The sequence below is a fragment of the Peromyscus leucopus genome, chromosome 6 (assembly GCF_004664715.2).
Source record: "Peromyscus leucopus breed LL Stock chromosome 6, UCI_PerLeu_2.1, whole genome shotgun sequence".
Classification (NCBI taxonomy): Eukaryota; Metazoa; Chordata; class Mammalia; order Rodentia; family Cricetidae; genus Peromyscus; species Peromyscus leucopus.
In genome coordinates this window covers 82,852,310-82,862,369 of record NC_051068.1, presented here as the reverse complement: position 1 = coordinate 82,862,369, position 10,060 = coordinate 82,852,310, and positions in this window count along the sequence as shown.

The following is a 10,060-nucleotide window of genomic DNA, read 5'->3' as shown; positions in this document are numbered from 1 at the left end:
TGGCTTGTGACAGGCCTGTAGCTCACCTCACCCCTGCTGCTTTGGCCCAGTACCAAGCAGGGGATGTTCTCAGCTTCTGGTCCTATTAACCTATCAAAACTGGGTGCTGCAAGGAGACCACCAAGGCTCTTCTGCCTGCTGTGCCAGCTGAGGGCCCCCAGGCAGGTTCCAGGACCCATTGGCTTCAGCCCTGGGAGAACAAAGCCCGGACAGAGGACAGAAGAACAGACTGCTCCCATTTGTAATTCAGGACCAGAAATTCCCATTCCCATAACCTTAACCTTCAGTTTGAAGAGAAGCAGCTTGAACCATGTTTGGGAGGCTAGCTGCCTGCTTAGAAGGCTATTGGCGATGTCTAGGTGGCCGTGTGTACGTCTCAGGCCTGGCCTAGGTCTCCACGGCTGCCTTCCCTACTCCTGTACCCTGTCTCCGGATGCCCACAGCCTTCTGACACGGGTGCCTTCCTTCTGGTCTTGCTGGATCAGCTCGTGCCTCCCCGGCACCAGCTGACCTGCTCTCTACCGTGCTAGTTTTCTGGAGCTGCTGGACTTGGGCTCCGACAAGCTGAACAGCAGTTCTTCTCCCCACATCCCCACCCCTGTGTGAGCCAGGTGGTCTGTTTCTTGTTCTGTTCCGGTTTTGTTTTCTTCGAGACGGGGTCTCGCTGTGTAGCCCGGCTGTCCTGGAACTCGCTCTGTAGACCAGGCTGGCCTCGAACTCACTCAGATCCGCCTGCCTCTGCCTCCCGAGTGCTGGGATTAAAGGTGTGTGCCACCACGCCCAGCTGCCAATGGCCTGTTAACAGATGTGTTCCTCCTTCCTGAAACCAGAGGAGAGAAAAAGAAAGACAGGTCATACACCAGAGCGTGTTGTCAGGGGGCCATGCCCTGCACCCTGTTGCTAAGCTCCCTGGGAGCGGAGTTTATAGAGAGGGATGTAGTCCCTCTCTCAGAACTCACTGGGAAGGTGTGGCTTACTCCTCCAGAGCCAACCAGGCTCCTTTCCTTGGAGCAGTGGTTCTGGCTGATGCAAGCCTTGTTTAGGATGGGCTGACCCACCTGGAATCGAGCACTTGGGAGTGAGCCCAGATAACCTTGACTCCACCCTGGTAGTTGCCTCCGCAGCTCACAGGATGCCCTCATCCCTGGCACCTTGACTGCCCCATCTCCAACCTCAGCTACCCAGGTTACCTCAGCAAACAACCCCCAGAGGCCTGTGGAGTGAGTCAGAACCCTGGGTCCCTTAGTAGCTTTTGGTTCCCACACCCAGGAATTCAGGTTCCAAGATGCAGGTCCAGGTGCATCAAGTAAGCTGCTGGGGCCTGATGTTTGTCCTAACCACCGGAAAGTCAACCAAGCCAGGCTTCCAGAGGAGTCCCAGAGGTCAGGCAAGTGTTTCCTGGGGACCATCCTGAGCTCACTGAGCACCCCTAGCCAAGCATACACTCCCCTAGGCTGACGTCCCATTCCTGGGAACAGACTCCTGCAGTCTGCCCTGCTGTACCTTTCCTGGAGCTTTTCCGGTTTATGCTGGGTCCCTAGGATACCTCCCCCACATCCCCCATACTCCTACTGGGGGGCCTAGGGCAGTCCTGGCTGAGCTCCCAGGATAAATCTGACAGGCAGAGCTAGGATGGGCCCCAAAGAAATGTGTTACATGTTAGAGCCTGTGCCAGGATGAGGGGCCTCTACCACTCTGTCATCTCCCAGCCTGGGGTTCCTCAACAGCCCCTCCCAGATAGGCACAAAAGGGGTGCAACCTCGCAGCCCCCACCTACACCAGGGCCTGATTGAGCTTAAGGCTCCTCTTCTGACGTTGCCCTTTTAAGAGCCCTCCCAATGGGGGCGGGGTACTGCAGGCAGAGTCTTGCAGAACCCCAGCTCGGTGCAGCTCCCCCACCAAGGTGCCTGGAAAGACCTACATCCCGGTTCTCAAGGCTCTGGTCAGAGGCAGAGGTGCCCGTGGTCTCTGAGGAGACCCCTTGTTCTGGAGGGACGGATCTCTAGCTGGCTGGTTTGAAAACCCTGCGTTTTGGAGTCTCATATTCCTTCATCAGATTGCCCCCCCCCTCCCCTACAGAAGCCTGCCGTCAGAAATAGTCTGGGAAATTACATTTGCCGAGGTGTAAATTGCTGATAAGATATGACCCTTAAGGGACGACTGGATTTTAAATCCTGAAACTGAAGGACTAAGCTCCTAATGGAGAATGGCGTCCACCCTTCCATCTAGTGTCAGAGAAAACAACTTCTTTTTATTCTTTCAAACCAGCCCTATCTCCTTGTGCCCGGGGTTTCATACTCTGTCTCCTGGGTCTTATTCCTAAGCTAGCTTTCTTAAATTTCTTCCCTCTCGTCCTCTCCTCTGCCCCTCTCACCCTCAGTATCGGCCTGCTTACACTGCCTCCCCATCTTCTGACAGCATCCTGTCTGCCTCCCTTTGCTCAAAGATTCACCATCAAGGGACTTGCAATCCTAGCACCTCCTCAGTGTCCCCGCCCTCGGGTGTCTGCCCACCTGGAGGGAATGTGGAATGTCCCAGACAAGAAAGCTTGGATTGCAAAGGGAAGATTTGGGTTGAGGCTGAGGAAGGAGCTTGGGAAAGAAACATGGCACCCGGACTCCTAAGTGCTGTTTCCACATGCATCTGGGCCCTTGTTTTCCATATGCCTGATCTTCAGTAATGCTTGGGACTCCCAAGCATGCAGACTGAGCCCCTCTAGCAAGCCTCAAGTCCTTTCCTGACTGACTCCTTGTCCCCACAATATGTCCACAAGTGTCCCTGCCGCAGACACCCAGGAGGTACCATAGGTCTCCTGCTCCGCATCTTAGGCCACTCTGCCCTGAGCTTTCATCATAAGATCTGCTCATCTGCTGGTCCACAGACCACAGCCCCCTGCGGGCACAGCCTCCTTAGGGTACCAGAATAGATCCCCCTTTAGTAAAGGGCTGGTGATGTGGCTCAGCTGCTAAAGGCACTCACCACCACGCCTGGTGAGCAGAGTTGGATCTGCAGGACCCACGTGTGGAGGGAGGACCAACTCCTGCAGGTTGCTCTTCAACCTTGAAAACACACACACGTGCACACAGTAAATATTGAAGGGAGGGGTTCCCTTTTCCATTCACATACGAAAATATTAGTGAACGAGGCCTGATAACGGCGGCTGTCTCAGTCCAAACCAGACTGGCTGGTCAGAACCAGAGTCGCCAGAGCCTCACACACCTGGGTTGTCCGCCTGTGCCCTGCCTCCTCTGTCTCCTTTGACAACCTGAACAACGAAGTTATTAACAGCTTTGTGGTTTTCTGCACAAGCCTCAGCCCCGGGCTCCATCTCATCTCATCCTGCTGTGCTCAGGGACCACATACAACCTCAGCTGCATTTGGGATGGGCCTTTCGTCACGATAGAATGCTAGCTTTAAATTTTTATTTTATTTTATATGCATTAGTGTTTTGCCAGCATATGTGTCTGTGTGAAGGTGTTGAAACTCCTGGAGCTGGAGTTACAGACTGGTAAACCACCACGTGGTTGCTGGGAATTGAACCCTGGTCCTCTGGAAGAGCAGCCAGTGCTCTTAACCTCTGAGCCGTCTCTCCAGCCCCAGAGTGCTAGCTTTTTAAGCCACCGCTAACAAATATCCCTGGCACTGTGGCTGGAACCTGCCATGGTGAAGGCACCCATGCCATCTTTAATTGAGCCCCACTGAAAGTCTAACAGTCAGGGCATCAGGCCTACTGTCCCTTGGTACAGCTGGCCATGAGAATGCAGTTTTGAGGCTCAAGTAACACCCAACTGCCTCCCAGGTGGAAGTTCCAAGCATGAAGAAACATCTGACAGACATCTGTGCCGTCTACCTATCAATTCATTTACTTATTCATTTGATTAAATTTACTGAGTATCTACTATGTGTCAGGTCACATTCTAGATGCTAGGGACTGGGGACACATTCTCCCTAGTCTGTGGATAACAGCTAGGAACCAGGTAAACTGAGGTGCATATCCTGTGTAATGGCAAATTGCCGTACATGAAGAACGGGGCACTTAAGACCTCTCTGTTCAGCATCTGGGAGGAGGCCCAGGTGTCCAGAACAGACCGAGGCGTAGGGAGAGGCTAGGCCACTTCCCATGGAGCTTTGTGGTTTAAAGATTTTGGGTTTTTTCCAGTGTGCAACAGGGCAGGGGTCTCAGAAGGAAAGCAGCATACTTAGACTTCAGTGTGAAATGTTACTCTCTCTGAAGGACACCACGAAGGTCCTTAAATCAGATAAATCCTTTGAGGGCACCGTAGTTCACACCTTTAATCCCAGCACCCTGGGATGCAGAGGCAGGTAGATCTTTGTGAGTTCAAGGCCAGCCTGGGCTACATAGTGTGTTCCAGAACAGCCAAGGCTATGCAGAGAGACCCTGTTTCACAAACTTAAAAAAACAGATAAATCCAAAGTGTGGCACCTGAACAAGAAAAGGCCTGGGCTCTTCAGACTATGCCATTTAAAAGAGAGAGACAGACAGACAGAGAGAAAGGGAAAGTGGCCTGTGAGCTGGCAAGATGACTCAGAGGGTAAAGCTTGCCAAGTGATGGTGACCTGAGTTGAGCTGCAGATCCCATGGTAGATGAGAGAACTGATTCTTGAAAGATGACCTTTGACCTCCACAGGCACATCATGGCAAACATGCACCATACTCATAATACTTGATACATGCCAAACATACCCATAATAATAAGTTAAAAAGCAGCATTTAACTAGACGGTATGCACAAAACTCAGGTTTGAAAGCAGAAACTTCAAAGGATAGTTAGGAGTTTGTCTCGGGCTGGGTATGAGATCATCCTAGGAATTCTCATTCTTGTTCCTGGTCGTGGCCATGGCAGAGGCCCCGGGGATGAACAGGGCAAAGGAGAGGGCCCTGCATCTCAGGTCCAGCCTGCGGAGGGGCCTAGAGTAGAGGTACTCCAAAAGTTGTGAGGAATAAAGCAGTGTCAACTGTTACTGAACCTAGGAGAAAGTGTTTCTTACAGCATCCTTTTTAACTTTTCCTTTTTTTTTTTAAAGAGAAGTTCTTGTGTAGCCAAGGCTAGCCTTAAACTCACTATGCAGCCACGGATGATCTTGAGGTTCTGATCTTTCAAGGATGACCTTGAACTTTCTGATCCTCCTGCCTCTATTACCTGAGTGCTGAGCCCAGTTTATGCAGTGCTGTGGACTAAACAGGGCTTCAGGCGTGCTAGAGAAGCATCCTACCCATTGAGGGACATCCCAGCTTTTGGCGTGTGTTCTGCTTTGTTTGTTTTTGAGAAAGGGTTTCATTGTGCAGCCCTGGCTAGCCTGGAACTTGCTCTGTAGACCATGTTGACCTGAACCCAGAGTACTGGGATCGGAGGTATGTGCCACCACACCCTTGTCCCTGTCCTCTGGCGCTTACATTCTTTCTGCCCTCTCTTCGACATCGGTCGCTGAACCTTGGGTGGTATAGACATCCCATTTAAGGCTGAGCACTCAATAGTGATTTATTTTAGCAGTTTGGCCAGTTATGAGCCTCTGGATGAATTAACTCTGGAGAAATTTCTCTAGCCAAAGTTGAGAGCAGCACTAACCTACAGATATAAACATGAATGTTTAGAAGGCAGCTTGACAGTGTGACCATTTAGCAAAACAAGTAATAGGTTCCCCTTGGGCCTATGTCCTTCCCAGTTGTGGGCTTTTGCCAGGTTTACAGTACCCGGTATGAATTTGCTAGTGTGGAAGGGTCCTCAAATCCAATCAGTAATGAGTTGATTACCCCATAACTTTCATGCCACTGTTTGCCAGTGACTGCATCCTGCCTGGCAGATCAGTATTGTAATGTTCAGGCTTTAAACCACTGGCCTTTCTCCCCAAGTGGCCTGGACAGCACCTTCTGGCACTATGAAAGCTAGCCAGCAGGGAAGAAGTTTTCAGGTAGGTCAGTTCCAGCCAGAATCCTCTATGTCCTGCAACCAAAGTTTGCAGTGTCCTCAGCACCAGGGTCTTTCCATTTTTGTTGGCTTTTTATTTTGAGACAGATCTCACTATATAGCCTTGACTGGCTCACTATGTAGACCAGGTTGGCCTCATAGAGATCTGTCTGTCTCTGCCTCCCTAATGCTGGGATTAAAGGCGTGTGCCAGCAACAATAGGGTCTTACCATCTACTTCTGGTGGGCAACCAAGAGCCATGGCAAGAGCCTGAGTTGTTTGGGAAAACTATGGCCTTCCTGACCAATAACCCATAGAGAGAGGAATACCACACCTGGCACGGAAAATGTTATTTAATGATATGTTATTACCCATGCAGGGTAATGTGTTCAAACTCCGCATTAATATACACAAACACACTTTTCTTTCTTTTTCTTTTTTTAGAAAAGATTTATTTATTTATGTATTTTATGTACATGAATGCTCTGTCTGCCTGCTTGACAGAAGAGGGCATCAGATCCCATTACAGATGGCTGTGAGTCACCCTGTGGGTGCTGGGAATTGAACTCAAGATCTCTGGAAGAGCAGCCAGTGCTCTTAACTGCTGAGCCATCTCTCCAGCCCACATACACATTTCTCTAATTAAATTAGGTTTAATTTAATTTTCTAGTAGCTTAGTAGGTTTCCATAAGGGTTTGGGTTAACCCAGGCCCCACCCTCTCTTCTCATCTGTCCCCTCCCCGATTCTCACTTAAACCTTTGACCACAGTGTTCACCCCCACCACTTTCACATCCCAGGTCACTCTCAAGAACTTACTTGTAAAAATGTTTTATTCTTAATGCGTGCGTGCGTGCGCGCGCATACGCACACGTGTGCCCGTGCCCTCACACATACACGCACACAGAAGTCAGAAAACAGCCCCGGCTGTCCGTTCCACAGGTTCAAGCTTTTCAAGTTGCTGATTAGATCTGCCGGTTTCCACCTTCCCAGCATCGGGAGCACAAAAGTAAACAGACCGACACTTAGTTGTTTTTCATGTGGGTCCTGGGGATGGAAACCAAGCCTTCGTGCTTGCAAGGCCAGCGTTTTATCCGCTGACCTCCCTGTCCTGGCTGCTTCAGAAACATCCTGCCTAAATTACATTAGAGCCAGGGCCATACCTTACCCAGTGTGTACTTGGCATAGGTCTAGAGACTAGTCTCCAATACAGTAATACATCCCCACCACACACACACACACACACACACACACACACACACACACACACACCCTTTTGAGTTGGGGTGTAGCTATATTGTATGGGCTGACCTGGGACTCTGATTTTTCTGCCTGAGCATCCTACCTGAGCCTCCAAAGTAGCTGGTCTTGCAAGCAAGCATACAGTATATTCCCTTAAGTCTGTAAGACTTCTTTGGACCTGGGGAGAGAGACCCAAGTTTCCTTACAGCTGAAAAGTTCTATACAGCAAGCAGCCCCTCCAGGGGCTCAACACCAGGGTCACCCCTTTTCGAGTCTCCCAGTGATGCATGTAAGACTAGAATTTTCCCTCCTGTTCCAGGGAGGTGGAAAAAGCTGAGGGGGATGAGAGAGGAGGCAGCTGTCTGTCCCCCTAAGGGGGTGAAGCTGGGAGGAGATTAAGTACTATTTGCCGACTGTGTCTAGAGATGAAAGAGGGCTCCCCACACCCCCCCAGCCTGTCTACCTTGAGCAGAAAGGCCACTTACTTGGAGGAGGATCTGGAGGCCCGAGCCCTCCCTGGCAGCCCTGGCCTCCTGGCTGGGTTTCAGAACCATGGCCACATTCCAGAGTCAAAGTTGCTCTTTCCTCTACCCAGAAGGCTCATTTCAGTCGCACAGGGAGCCAGATGAACGAAGAGCTACAGTTTCTGCATGCGTTGGCTTGGGCCTTCATCAAAAACGAGTCTCATTACCCAACCCCAATTCAAAGGATAATTAACAGACAGTATAATTTCCAAGCATTCTCTGCACCACATGGCTATTAAATGAAGAGCAAAATGCCCACACAATCCCCGGATCCTCCCAAACCATAGCGTCCGAGGAGGTCAGGAGAGGCCGAGCCCTGTGGAGACCACTTACGCCACCCCTCTATCTGGAGTGACTTTGTCCAGAGGAAGGACGTTCATCTTGGGTCAGATTGTCAGTCACTCCAGCAACCACGGATCCTCCTCCAACCCTGCCCACCCACCACTACCCGGAAAATGGGCTCCCGTAGCCCTTCTGCCCGGCTTCTCTTATATTCCCCTGCAGAGAAAGAAAAACTGGCTTGTCACTTTGGGCATGGCTGTGAGGCCACATGGGGGTTCTCTGATCTAGAGCAAAGGTGATCTAGAGCAAAGTCCTTTACTGTGAAGAACTGAAAGTGGCCCCTGCTGTGACCAGGGGCAGCAATGGAAGAGAGCATCTGATCCAATGATTTTTAAAATAGATCCTAAGGACCCTGAAGTTGCTCAGGGCAGCGCAGGGATTCTTGGTTGGAGCACAGGAGACAGACTCCATACTCACCCTAGACGCTCCATTCCTCTGCTTCATATCTGAAGACTTGGGCCACAGAGCTGGCTCAGCGGGTGAGGGCATCCTCTGTGCGGGCCTGACAATCTGGGCTCAAGCCCTGGGACCCTCCATGGAAGAAAAGAAACAATTCTCAAAAGTTGCATCTGGGTATGGCACATGCCTTTTAATCCTCGGGGGCAGAGGGAGGCTGGTCTCTGTGAGTTCAAGGCTAGCCAAGGCTACATAGTGAGACTCTGACTAAAAAACAAACAAACACAAAAAAGAATTTTTTTTAAAAAACTCACACACGTGTAATAAAACAAATTAGTAAGAAATTTTAAAACATCGAACATACATGTAATAAAACAACTTCTAATTAATTAGTTAATTTTTAGCTAGGGTTTCACTATGCAGCCTCGGCTGGCATCAAACTCACAAAAATCTTTCTGCCTTTACCTCCCAAGTGAGTGCTGGGATTAAAGGTGTGTGCTATCATGCCTGGCTACAAATTTTATTTTTATTTTTTTTATGTATAGGGGTATTTTGTCTGTATGTGCTGTGCACTGTGCCTATGCAGGTCAGAAGAGGGCATCGGATCCCCGGGACTAAAGTTACGGCTGGTAATGAGCCACCGTGTGGTTGCTGGGGATCAAGCCTGGGTCCTCTGGAAGGACAGCCAGTGCTCTTAGCCACTGAGCCATCTCTCTAGCCCCTAAAAGTTTTTAAAGAAAGATCTTCCACTATAACCCTTCCTACCCACTCAGCCCAGTACTAGATTGAATCTAGAGCTTTGTTTAGCCAGGCAAGTACTGAGCTCTATCCGCAGCCTGCCAAATACACTTTTGTTCTTGTTTTTGAGACAAGATCTCATGCAGCCTCAATACATAGCCAAGGATGACCTCCAAATCCTGGTCCACCTGCCTCAGCTTCCCAGGTGCTGGGGTTTCAGGCTTGAGCCACCAGACTCAACTTAAACCTTTTATTTATTTGTTTGTGTGTGTGTGTGTGTGTGTGCACACGCGCGCGCACTTGCCTATGGAGTATAGCTGTTGATATTTGGTATTTTTGAGACAGAATCGAATGAACCTTCAGGTCATGATTAGGACAGACTGGCTGGCCAGCGAGCCCTTAGGATCCTTCTGCCTCCCTGACGGAGATGACAGGGGTACAGTACGGTGCCCAGCCTTTGAATATAATTACCTCCTCTCTCCTCTCTTTCCTCTCTTCAAGCCTTCCCACATGCCCTTCCTTGCCCTCTTTCAAATTCATGGCCTTCTTTTTTTTTTCATTAATTGTTATATGTGTTTATATACACATATATATTCCCAAATACTACCTGCTCCATCTGTATAGTGTTACTTGTATGTCGTTTTCAAATTACCCATTTGGTATTGAATAAACAATTGGTACTCTTCCCTGGGAAAGAGTATTTCTCCCACTCAGAATTCCTCAGTTGCCTGTAGTTCTTGGTGTAGGGTTGAAGCCTCCTGGTCTTTCTCCTATCCGCTTGGCATGTCCATGTTGTTGCCCTTATTCTGCTCATGTTTAGGCAGTCATGACTGTGCCCACCTTCTTATGTGGGTGTTGGGAGTCCAAACAGGTCCTCGTTTTTGCACGACAGTC